The sequence below is a fragment of the Triticum urartu genome, chromosome 3A (assembly GCF_056163025.1).
Source record: "Triticum urartu cultivar PI428250 chromosome 3A, HENAU_Tu73, whole genome shotgun sequence".
NCBI classification, from domain to species: domain Eukaryota; kingdom Viridiplantae; phylum Streptophyta; class Magnoliopsida; order Poales; family Poaceae; genus Triticum; species Triticum urartu.
In genome coordinates this window covers 527,982,552-527,995,451 of record NC_141875.1, presented here as the reverse complement: position 1 = coordinate 527,995,451, position 12,900 = coordinate 527,982,552, and the positions used below count along the sequence as shown (strand labels likewise).

General features: G+C 58.9%; 1 pseudogene; it reads right to left on the bottom strand.

The window, feature by feature from the left end:
* Positions 1-10,008: 10,008 nt before the first annotated feature.
* LOC147980369 (uncharacterized) lies at positions 10,009-12,641 on the bottom strand (annotated as a pseudogene).
* Positions 12,642-12,900: the final 259 nt, after the last annotated feature.

The window sequence follows — 12,900 nt, the reverse complement described above, 5'->3', positions numbered from 1 at the left end:
GGTTCCTCTGCTCGTTCCTTGAATTTTATCATCTCCAGCCGCATCACCTCACTCCCAATGCGGTGATGCTGCTGTCGGCCTTCGTCACCCTGTGCGAGGGTTTTCTCGGTGTCCTACCCACACTTGAATTGTGGGGAGAGTTTTTTCAGTGCAAGCTCAGCACCGTCGTCGCGGGCGTGCCCGCCCCATGTGGTGCCTTCATCGCCATGCAGAGGGCGAGCGACAACAACCCGTTTCCGCTCATCCCGCTGATCCAATCAGTGAAGCTCTGGCAGAAGTCCTACTTCTACGTGAAGAATATTGCTCCGCAAGGCGACTTCGTCAACCTGCCGGCTTACATAGCCAGCCCATCGGCTGGGAGGCAGCCTTCATGGTCCTTCCCATCCAGGTCGCTGTCTTCGGGCGAGTCCGCCTCCGTCGCCCGGCTCCGGGTGATGATCCAGTCGGAGGGTCTGTCCGGGGCCGACCTGGTGGCCGCCTTCGTCGAGCGCCGGGTGCTCCCGCTCCAGGGCCGACCTCATATGATCTGCCAGATGAGTGGCCGCTTCGACCCGTGCCGGCTAAGCACCAAGGAGATGCCTCACACCGAGGTGTCTTACATGGTGAACTACATTTCCAACTGCAAGCTCACCGAGGAGTGGCAGTATGGCAAGGTGCCGTACTCTCGCGCCAATCCTCCGCCGGTGGTAAGTTTCTCTTCCTCTTTGCGCGTTGCCGAGTTCATGGTGGCCGACTCCTGACCAGCCGGCCTTTCTTTGGCAGAACCCCATGCTTCCTCTAGCAGCCGGGGTCGCAAGGGTGGAACGCCAGTTCCTCCCCGACCGTACGATGGACGATGTAGACGACCCAGACATGGGGGCGGCTGCCATGGAGGACGACGTCGCGGGGGAAGGCGGCGACACAGGCGGGTCCGGGCTCGGGGCCGACTTCGAGGACTGGCCAGATGACGACGAGGCCGAAGTCATCGCGCAGCGCCGACTGGCGCCCGAGCACCATGGTGCGGGCCCATCCGCCGGGCCGACTGCCCAGGGCGGCGCGCAGAAGCGCCAGGCCGCGTCGACCCACTTCGGCAGTCGGCCGAAGAAGCCCAAGAGTACCGCGGCGGTGACCAAGCGGGACGAGGCGGCCGCAAAGGCAGCCCGCTTCCGCAAGGTGGTGAAGCAGCCGCAGGCGGTCTCAGCGTAAGTGTCGCTGTTCTTATGCCTTCCTTTTTTTTCTTCTTCTCCGGTTGATGGTTTTCCAAACCCTTTTTCTCAATTCATCAAACAGGGCCCCTCTTTCCCTTGGGAGAGTCCCGGCCGCCTCCATAGTCGGAGCTGTAGGAGGGTCTTCCACCTCGCGCCGGGTAGATCCCCGTGCCGACCTCCTAGAGGCGACGGAGCGGAACGCGCGGGAAGCGCGAGAGGAGCGGTAGGCGGAGGAGCGGAGGGCGGCTCGGGAGGCGGAGCAGAAGTCGGCGGAGGCGTGAGCCGTCGCAGCCGCCAAGGCCCAAGCGGAGGCCACAGACGCGGAGAGGGAGGCGGAGGCCCTGCAGAACCAGCCTCCGCAGTTCGTCATTCCCCTCCGTGCCGCGGCTCCTGACACCCGTGTGCCCCCGTTGGAAGAAGCTGGCCGTGGCCAGCCGGAGATGGAGAGGGAGACGGCGCCATTGCCGCCGACTGTAGCGGGCCAAGGAGGCTAGCCTGAAGTGCCGCTAGCGCGGCCGGCTGGGGGCGAGCCGACCGTGGGAGGGGATCTTGTGATCTCGTCACCGCTTCGCCGGCACGCGGGGAAGGCGACTTCAGCGCCAGACGCGCAGAAGACCGTGGACGCCGGCTCGTCTTCCCAGGACCTAGAAGTGGCCAGCGACAGCTCGTCCGGGTGGACGCCGGGCGGCGGGACGGTCGTGCTGAATGTGGCAGCGCAGGACGTCCGGAGCCGGCTTCAGGCCCAAGCCACCGCGCTGAAGCAGTACACCTAGGAGTTTCTCACGACGCGGTCGATTATTCGGGTGAGTCCTCCTGCTCCTTTGATTGCTTTTAATTTCTTCCGTGGGGGCGCGTCAGCGCACCCACTGGGTGTAGTCCCCGAGTTCCGAGCCGGCTGCTGAGCAGGCAGCTTGGAACTTATTGGAAAGCTTGATTACCATCTTGTTCTTACTCACATCCCTTGTCTTCTTTGCAGGAGTACCACAACCTCCGCACGGCCGCCTTCAACTCCCAGGCCCAGGAGTTGAATCAGAAAGCCACTGATCTGACCGAGAGCCGGAGTAAGCGCTCCATTTTTCTTTTAAGTGGGGGCGCGTCAGCGCACCCACTGGGTGTAGTCCCTGAGATTCGGGCCGACTACCAAGTAATCAGGTCGGATCTTTTCCTGACGACTTCTTTCTTTATATTGCAGGGGCCAATGCCGACTTGAGGAGCCAGCTGAGCGGAGCCCAGACCGCCCTTCGTGCCAAGGAGGCCGAGTGCACCGCCCTGGCTCAAGAGCGTGACCGCCTGGCCAAGAGGTTGGCCGACCAGGAGGAGAGCCACAGGGCGGCCCTGAAGTCAGTGCAGGACAGCGAGGCCGCCCTTAAAGCCGAGTATGAGACCGAGGCGGCAAACTGGGCCGAGATGAGGCAGGCGCTGAGCCAAGGCTACAGCCGGGTGGAAGACTTGATTGACGGTAGGCCGCCTTCTTCTTTGCTTCCTTGCCTGCCTTCTACTATCTGATTCACTTTTTGATTTTGTGTCGTTGCTTTCCTCTTTGCGCAGATTACTTCCCTGTCTACTCAGCCGCTGCTGCCCAAGCCATCGAGGCCTACCGCGACACGCGACGGCAGGCGGGGCCCACGATTGCGCCGAATGCCAGCCGGTCACTTGAGGAGCAGCTTCTGGGGCTTCAAGCCCGCCTGCAGCCGGCCCATCGCATGCTCCGCCGTCTTCAGCGCGCCGGAGCGCAAGTGATTCCGCGCACCCCAAGTCGGACCGCCGACTGGCTGGAGGTCGCAGTCAGCCGCTTCGAGGCTTGGAAGGCATCAGCGGCCCGCTCCGGTGCTGGGCGGGCTCTGGAGTTCGTCCGGGCTTGGTATCCTGGGCTGAACTTGGACCAGCTGAGCACCTGGCGGCAGGAGGCTGACGAGGAGCTGGAGGCGGTGCGGTCGGCTATCATCCAGCACGCCTCGGCGATCGCCGAGTATACCGATACCAGCGCCTTTGCTCCTGAGGTGGATGACGCCGGCGTCGCTCAGCCGGAGGACTGGTTCGGGCTGAACCCGGCCGAAGGTGAGGACTCGGTGGAGGAGATTGCCTCCAGTGATTAGGGAGAAGAGGAAGAGGGAGAGGATGACGAAGACGCTGCACCGGATGGTGAAGCGACCAGCCCGCCTTAGCCCGATCGTGCTTCTAGCAACGATGCCGAGACTCGCCAGCCGGTCACTCCTCCAGCCGACTCCGCCAACCTGCCCCACTCTCCTGTTGCCCCTGGCTTGATCCGCTGGCCTAGCTTTCCTGCTTGTTACTTCTTTGAACTATCTTTAAATTTGCGCAGTTCCACCCACTGGGGGTGTATTCAGACTATGTTGAATGCTGGCCTTTCGAAGGTCTTTTGTGTAAATATTATGCATGTGTTTGGCTTCCGTTTATGTTTGCTTTTTATCCTTTGGCTTTTTCCTTTGCCGCCTTCCCTTGGCCGCCGCCTTCCCAGCCGGACATCTGCTCTGTAGTCTGTGGCCAGAGAAGGAGTTGGTCATTTTTTTGGGAAGGCAAGTACTTGAGCTTTCTCAGATTGCAGCAAAGTGAGCGGGAAGCCGGCCAGCCGACTGCTCTAGTAGTCGGCTAGCGGGGTGGGAGGCTGGCTCGTGTTATATAAGTTCGTTAGTCCTTAGCCATTTTTTCACGTGGGCATCCTTTCCTGCCCTTGGCTCTTGCCAGTCGGACAGTCGTTTCTTCGAGCTGCGACTTTTAGCAAGAGGGGGCTTGGGTGCCGGCACACTACTTGTCTGGCTGCAGGTGGAACTTCAGATATAACTTGAGGTGGCGAGTCCCCGGGCCGACTGGTCGAACCCGGTGCCGGACGAAGAAAGCAAGTGTAGCAACATAATCGTATGCGTGATACTCATCTTTCAAAGATAAAAGAGGGTAGTCCCGGAGTACTCCTCGGGGCACCCCTTGTCTCGTACTTAGTACAAAAGGTAGCGTGCTACGTACTACTTTTTAACTGTAAAATCTTCGGAGGAGATTGGCGTTCCACGGTCGGTCCGACTCCTTGCTGGAATCGTCTCTCTTGCGTGCCTTCGGCTTCTGCGCGTCGATTAGGTAGTAGGAGTCGTTTCCTAAAGCTCTGCTGATGATGAAGGGGCCCCCCAAGGGGCTGAGAGCTTGTGCTGGCCGGCTGTTCGCTGGATCAGCCGGAGCACAAGGTCGCCCTCTTAGAAAGATCTTGGCTTGACCTTCCGGCTGTGGTAGCGGCGCAGACCATGCTGATAGATGGCGGACCGACTGAGGGCTAACAGCCAGTCCTCTTCCAGCAGGTCGACGCTATCTTCTCGTGCTTCCTTGGCCTCCGCCTCCGTGTACATGGTGACCCGAGGCGAGTCGAACTCGATGTCAGTTGGGATGACGGCCTCGGCACCATATACAAGGAAAAAAGGGGTGAAGCCGGTCGATCTGTTTGGGGTAGTGCGCAAACTCCAAAGGACAGCCGGCAGCTCGTCGAGCCAGCAGCCGGCCGAACACTCCAGTGGCACGACCAGTCGGGGCTTGATGCCTGAGAGGATGAGGCCGTTTTCTCGCTCGACCTGGCCGTTTGACTGTGGGTGGGCAACAGACGCTAGGTCCAGCCGGATGCCGCGTGTTGCGCAGAAACGTGCCAGTGCTCCCTTTGCAAAATTTGTGCCGTTGTCGGTGATGATGCTATGCGGTAGGCCATACCGGGTTATAATATCTGCGATGAATGTGATGGCAGTCGGCCCATTCAGCTTTTTGATCGGCTTCGCCTCAATCCACTTGGTAAATTTGTCCACAGCGATGAGCAGATGTGTCATGCCACCGCGTGCCGTTTTGAACGGGCCCACCATGTCCAGCCCCCAGACGGCAAAGGGCCAGGTGAGGGGGTATGGTCTTGAGTGCCGAAGCCGGCAGGTGTTGCTTGGAGCTGAAAATTTGGCACCCTTTGCAGTTTTTGACTAGTTCCTTGGCATCTTCCAAGGTAGCCGGCCAGAAAAATCCGTGGCGAAAAGCCTTGGCGACGAGTGATCTTGAGGCTGCGTGGTGGCCGCATTCGCCTTGGTGGATGTCCCTGAGGATTGCTGTGCCCTTCTCTAGTTCGACACAGCGTTGGAAGACTCCAGTGACGCTGCGCCTAACAAGCTCTCTGTTGACGATTGTGTAGGCTCCGGCTCGGTGTTGAACTTGTCTTGCCGAGATCTCGTCGGTTGGCAGCTCTCTGTTTACTAAGAAGTTGAGGATGGGCTGGGCCCAGGATGGAGCTGTGACTTCTTCTATTGTCAGGACTGCCACTGTGATAGGGGTGGGGGGGCTGGGTAATGAAGAGTTGGGGTCGGAGTCGGCCATCGCCTGTTGTGTTGATGTAGTCCCCGGGCCGGCTGCAGTAGTCCCCGGGCCGAGTTCAGAATTCCCTGGGCCGGGTGCGACTATGGCAGTCCCCGGGCCGCCTATTGGAGTCCCCGCGCTGCCTGCTTGGTTTCCCAAGTCGGATCCGACTGCATTGGGGTCAGGCGGCACGAAGATGGAATCAGATTCTGGAGACGGCTTGATAGACGGCTCGAGGATTCGATGGAGAGAAACGCCGGCTGGTATGGCTTACCAGGTGGATCCTACTCGTGCCAGGGCATCTGCTTGCATGTTGTTAGCACGTGGTACATGAAGGAACTCACATCCTTCAAAATATCCACTGATTTGCTGGACGAGGAAATGATAGCTCGCCATGTTTGCGTCTTTGGCGTCCCAGTCACCGGATGACTGTTGGACCACCAAATCCGAGTCACCATTGCACAAGATCCGGCGGATGCCGAGTTCTTTGGCTAGCCGGAGCCCGTGTATGAGCGCCTCGTACTCGGCCACATTGTTGGAGGCGGCAAAATGAATTTGCAATGTATACTTGAGCTTGTCGCCCTTGGGAGAGGTGAGGACGATGCCGGCTCCCAAGACGGTGTGCATCTTGGACCCATCGAAGTGCATCCGCCAGTGAGTGGAGTCGGGAGCCGGTGGCAGGTATTGGGTTTCGGCCCAATCGACGAGGAAGTCGGCCAGCGCCTGGGACTTAATGGCGGTGCGGGGCTGGTAGAAGATTGCATCGGGGGCCAGCTCAATGGCCCATTTGGCCACTCGGCCAGATGCATCCCGGCTGCCTATGATCTCGGCAAGCGGGACAGTACATACGACCGTAATGGGGTGCTCTTGAAAATAGGTCTTGAGTTTCTTGGCAGCGAAGTACACACCATAGCACATCTTCTGGTAGTGTGGGTAGTTCTGCTTCAAGGTGGATAAGACTTTGCTTAAATAATACACCAGCCTCTGAACCGGCTGAGCTCGGCCTTCTTCTGGGCGTTGGACTACGATGACAGTGCTGACCACCCGGCTAGTAGCGGCAATGTAAAGGAGCATGGGCTCCTTTTCAGCCGGTGCCGCCAAGACAGGCAGCGTGGTCAGCATCTTCTTTAGCTCGTGGAAGGCTTGGTACGCCTGGTTGTTCCACTCGAAATGAGTGGACTTCTTCATGAGTCGGTAGAGGGGGAGGGCCTTCTCTCCGAGCCGGCTGATGAAGCGGTTCAGGGAAGCCAAGCATCCAGTGAACTTCTGGACATCCCGCAGCTTGGTGGGAATCTCCATTCTCTCTATGGCCTTGATCTTTATTGGGTTGCACTCGATGCCGCGTTCGGAGACCAGGAAGCCTAGGAGCTGGCCGGCTGGTACTCCGAACACACATTTCTCGGGGTTGAGCTTGATTTGGAATCGGCGCAAGTTTTCAAATGTTTCTCTGAGGTCTTCCAGCAAGGTGCCGCACTTCTCCGTCTTCACCACAATATCGTCTACATAGACGTGAGCATTTCCGCCGAGCTGCTTGAGGAGGCATTTCTGCATGCAACGCTAAAAAGTGGCACCGGCATTTCTCAAGCCGAATGTCATAGTCAGGTAGCAGAAGGCTCCGAATTGTGTGATGAAGGCGGTTTTCAGGTGGTCAGCTGGATCCAGCTTTATCTGGTGGTAGCCTGAGTAAGCATCCAAGAAGCTCAACAGCTCGCATCTGGTTGTGGAGTCTATTACTTGATTAATCCTTGGCAAGGCAAAGGGATCTTTGGGGCAAGCCTTGTTGAGGCTAGTGTAGTCTATACACATGCGCCACTTGTTGTTTTTCTTCAGCATGAGGACCGGGTTGGCGAGCCATTCTGGGAAGAAAACTTCCATAATGAAGCCGGCTGCCAGAAGCCGGGCTATCTCTTCTCCCACAATCCTTCTCTTCTCCTCCGATAGTCGACGGAGAGGCTGTTTGACTGGTTTTGCACTTTCTCGGACATGTAGCTTGTGCTCGGCGAATTCCCTCGGCACACCCGGCATGTCCTTGGGGGACCATGCGAAAATGTCCCGATTCTCACGGAGGAAATCGGCGAGCTCGCCTTCCTATTTGCTGTCCAGGTTTGCCCCGATGGTGGCAAACCTTTCTGGGTGATCTGGGTCCAGAGGTACCCTCTTTGTTTCTTTGGCCGGCTGAAAGGAACCTTGGGCACCACACTCCTTGGGGTCGGGGGACAGGGCTAGCTGCTTGCCCGTCATGGCCACGACTTGGTCCAGTATCTTCTTCTCTTCAGCAATTACAAGGGACTCGGCCAGCCGGCTGCTGGCAGCCGTGCACTCGGAGGATTTCTTGTAGTCTCCGGCTATGGTGATGATGCCCTTGGAACTTGGTATCTTCATCTTGAGGTAGGCGTAATGGGGTACAGCCATGAACTTGGCCAGGGTAGGTCGGCCGAGCAACGCATGGTAAGGGCTCTCTAGATCCACCACTTCAAACCACACCGCCTCTCGGCGGAAATGATCCTTGTCCCCGAAGAGGACATCCATCTTGATCTTGCCAATTGGGGAGCAGGACAAGCCGGGTACGATGCCATGGAACACAGTCCGACTGGGCATGAGCTGCTTTGCCTTGATGCTCAGCTTCTCCATGGTGTCGCGGTATAGGATATTGATGCTGCTCCCATCATCTATCAGCACACGGGAGAAATGGGCGGCTCGCCTTTCCGTAGCGAGGGTGGCATCTAGAACCAATGCGTAGGAGCCGGGAGACGGCATCACCTTTGGGTGATTTGTCCGGCTCCAGCTAATAGGCCTTTCTGACCAGTGCATGAATTCTGGGTTGTTTGGAACGACTGCGTTGACTTCTTGGTGTTGTCGGCGTCGGCTACGCCGATCTTCTGGCTGGCTGGTGAAGACGACGTAGGCGGCATGCTCGTTGGGGTACTTGTCTTGAACTGCCCCGACCGCTGGTCGAGCGGCCAGCTGCGGAGGAGCCGGAGGCGGCGCCATCCCCTCACCCTTGGAGATCCAAGTGAGCCAATGGCATTTTCTGGTCATGTGGTTTGAAGGCTTTGTGCCGCTATGAAACTTGTAGGGGGCATCAAGTGCTTGCTCGTAGGAGAAAGTCGGCTGCCAAGCCGGCCTGCCGCCCTTCTGCTTCTTGGGTGCGGGCCGTCCTTCGGGTTGCTCGTCTTCGACTGTGGCCACCTGCCGACTGGTGGAAGGTGGCAGGGGAGCCTTGCGCTTGTGGTCGTTCTGGTGCGGGCGTCGGCTGGATTCTCCAGCCGGCGTCTTGGGACTCGGAGCGAGCACCTTCTCGGAGGCGTCTACTCGGAGCTCGGTCTTCATCGAGGAATCGGACGTGGCGTATTTATCAGCTATGGCCAGTAGGTCGTCAAGCGTAGTCGGCTCGTCGCAGAGGAGTCGGTGCTTGAGGAGGGTGCCTTCTCGGCACCCGGCGGTGAAGTACTCTATAGCTTGGACCTCATGCACTCCCTCACAAGAATTGCGGAGGTCGGCCCACCGCGTGAGGTAGTTGCGAGTCGATTCGTTGGGCCCTTGGACGCACAAGGAGAGCTGTCGGGGCTTAGGAGCCCGCTTGTAGGTGCTGGTGAAGTTGCGTATGAAGGCTTCAGTGAAGTCTAGCCAACTGTTGACACTGTAAGGCTTGATGCTGTTAAGCCAGGTGCGTGCCGTGCCTTGGAGCATGAGGGGCATATATTTTACGGCAACACGCTTGTTGCCATTTGCGATGCTAACCGCGGTGGAGTAGTCGATCAACCAATCTTCCGGCTTCACGGAGCCGTTGTACTTGGGCGTGTCTCTTGGGAGCGAGAACCCTTTGGGGAAGGGCTCGTCGTGGATGCGGGGGCCGAAGCAAGACGGACCGACATTATCTTCTTCTTCCAGGGCCAAGGATCGCGCAAGGCGGTCGATCCGGTGGCGGGCATCATTCTCGCTGACTCCTTCGCAGCGACCCAGCCGAGCGCTAAGAGTCGGGTGCGTGACAGGCGGCGGGGTAGGGTATCTCTCCCCATGAGGCGGAGGAGGAGGAGGGTTGCCCCGCCACTCCACGGCTTGAGGGCGGCCCTCGGCGTCACGCTCGATGGAGATTCAAGTCCGGTTGCGGCTGGCAGCCGGCTCCTTTCCTTTTCTCGCGCGGGTGTTTCCCGCGATCAGTGTTCGGGACGTCGCGCCGTGCTCTCGGCGCGGGGGAGGACTCTCGGCACGGACGCCGGCTTCATGCCGCTCTGTGGCCGCGTCGATAAGTTGCTGGATGCGTCAGGTCATGTAAGGGAGCTCATCAGGCCCCAGCCCATTCAACTCGTCTGCGGCCGCCTGGGCGGCGTGCAAGTTCTTGAGAGGCGTGGCATAGACTGGGCGGTCTGCTCCCAGCATGTCGGCAATAGCCGCGCCATGTTTTTGACGATACCGACGCGGCTCGGCCCATCGGGAGGCGGCATGCCGAAGGCGGCTCGGTCAACCTCGCGCTGGTGAGCCTCGGTGAGGCGTCTCATGGTGGCGAGCCTCTGTCCCTCCACAACGAGGGCGAGGCGGCGTGCCTCCAATGTCTTGGCATCCACATTGGCCAGGACGGGGACGGACAAGTCATGCAGCGCCGCCTGTAGAGCGTTGTGGGCGTTTTCACCTGAGGAGGCGCCGTGGCTGATAACCAGTACCTCGGTAATGGCACTGCCGCTGCTGTCGGCTTGAGGAAGAGGGTCGTTGATGACCACCACATTGGTGGGGAAGGCGTCAAGGGATGCTGTGTCGGAGTCGACAAGCATCGGGTCGGTGGAGCCAACCGACTCCAAGTCCGCGGCAAGCTCGCCGGAGGCGTGGAGTTGATTGAGGAGGCTGACGAGGTGGCTCTCGGGGCAGTCTGTGCCCGCGTCGGATGCGGGCTCGTCAGAGATGCGAGCCTCGCCAAGAAGATCGGCGAGGCAGCTCGCCGCGCAGGCGTCGACGACGTCTTGCAGCGCGTCGGGGCAAGCACCATCGGGCGAGCCAGGCTGGCTACGCACGTTGGGAAGGAAGAGGGTTCCCATCCAGAGCAGTTCTCCGGACGACGGTGCACCTGGCCCCACGGCGGGTGCCAAATGTCGGGTGGTTGGTGCGACATATGCCAATGGATGGCTTATCATTGTGGGAGCCAATAAAACATCGCCGGTGCCTGGAAATGGGATAAGGCGAAGACATGCACGCCGGCGAATCTTACCCAGCTTCAGGGCTCTCCGGGGAGATAACACCCCTAATGCTGCTCTGCGGGGTCTCCGAATGATCACTAGCTCGGTGGGTTGCTACAGAATGCTCCTTGAGCTGTTCGGTGAAAGGATGAGGGAGGGCCAGGCTAGCCTGCTCCTCTTCTCCTTGTGGTGTCTAAAATCTATCCAAAGAGTGATCTCCCCTGCATGGGAACCCTGGGGGTTTATATAGGCATCCCCCTAGGGGTACAATAGTAATCCGGCTGGGCGTGGGCCCCAGCCGTCTGTGTCTACGCCCGCCGGCTTCTCCGCCGACTGGTGGGGCCCGTGGACTGGTAGGCCCGCCGGCTGCCGACCCTTTGGCCGACAGGCCGGCCCCACCGCTCGGGGGTCTTGTCGGGGGCTGGTTACTGTTACCTTGCCCCTGGTGACGATGGCTTTGTCGTGGTAAGCATGGCTACAGTGCCGCCGCGAGGCGGCTCATCACTGTAGCCTTACCTTCTCTTGTCTCCTTAATGAAGCACCTCCTTGGAGGGAGAGAGCTGGCCGGCTGTTGGAAGCCGGCCATACCCTTGGCCGACTATGGGAAGCCTGACCGCCTTCGGGATCTCCCTGACCGAGGGGGCCCGCCACCCACGGGTCGTACTGACCCCTCAACATGGGTGATGTCACGATCATCGTGGCAACAGTGTCGCGCCGGACGGGGATGGCCGCCCCGTACGGTGCACTGTGGCCATGCGTGCGCCGGGATTCGGGGGTGGCAGGTTTTACTGTAGCCACGCCCCGTATTATCGCCGTTATGTGGGTGCAGACTCTGATGGCAAGATCTTAGCCGCCTGCTGAGGGGCCGACTCCTGGGAGTCGGCCCTTTTATGGCCGGCTTCTGGAAGTCGGCCTTCTCGTGGTCTTGTTTCTCAAGGATTTCAGGGCTGGGCTGCCTTTGCACAGCCGGCTTGAGAGGTAGCTGGCTGGGGGAAGACGGCCCCGTGTCTTGGAAGTTTGGAGGCTTGTTCGGCCTGTAATTTTTCTGAAGTGCCAGGGGAAGCCGGCTAGGCTACCCATGGTCATTTACTCCGACAGTCGGTCAATAAGGGATTGGATTGGGGATCCGTCAATGAAGTGCAGACTCTGCAAGGTCGCATCTGGAGCCTTACCGAGAAGGGCATCGATCTTGTGAACGTCGTTCAAATAATGCTAGTCCGTCGGATCCTGCCATGTCAGCGGTGGCCTCTTTGTATGTGGGAGTTTAACCCAGAAGGGCGGCGGACTCTACGGCACTTCTTCGGCACTACGCATGAAGGGATGTGGAAATTATATTTCAGGGAACGAGAGAAATGGCCGGACACCACCGAGGACGTTTGCCTTGACTGCAATCATCCGGACACTTCGGTAAGTATTCGATATCCGAGCACCTTCCATTCAGGCATCTCTTAACAAGATACTAAACAATCCGTCCCTGTACAGGACTAGATAAAGAAAGTGGTGCTAATCTAGTGTCCGACGCCTCTTCCCGAAGGCCCTGCGACCGACCTGCTGACTAGAATGCTGATCCCGACACCATACTAGGTGGCTGCATTTGGGGAAATCGAAATCCTTTTGCCCAAGGGCAAGAGTGCAGAGGGGGCCCTCCAGGGCAAGAAGAGGATCGCCTCCAAAGATCAGGAGGGGAATCCTTCCAAGAGAGGAAAAACGCCGTCGTCGAGCGGCTTGGGCCGGGTGAGCGAGGCTGCCGTAGAGCTTGATGACGAGGACGAACCTCGAGGCAGACCTTAAGCGAGGCTCGGGTACTTTAAACGCACCTCATTCTTTTCCTATTAGTGAAGTAATCATCCGATATATCTTCGTCCACGCGGGTTAACGCCTGATGCTTCTCAATCATCCTCCTCCTCGGGAGATCTTCTTCCGGAGATGATGAAGAGTGACACGCCTTCTCCGGCCACATCGCCGAATAGGGGAGATGATACCGAGGTATCGTCCTGACGGGCTCCTCCTGAACACCAAGTAGTACAGGAAGCGAAGAAGGTGCTACCCAAAGGCGGTGCCTCTGTAACTCGGGGTTCCGTGATCAAGACTGGCATCCCCGAACCGTCCGGTTTACGGCCGGAGACGATTCTGGAAGTAAGTAAGCAGGTTCCTTCACAGGAATGTCATACTCCGGCGGTGGTTTCCGAAGACCCAGGAGCGCCGGACATGCTGACGGG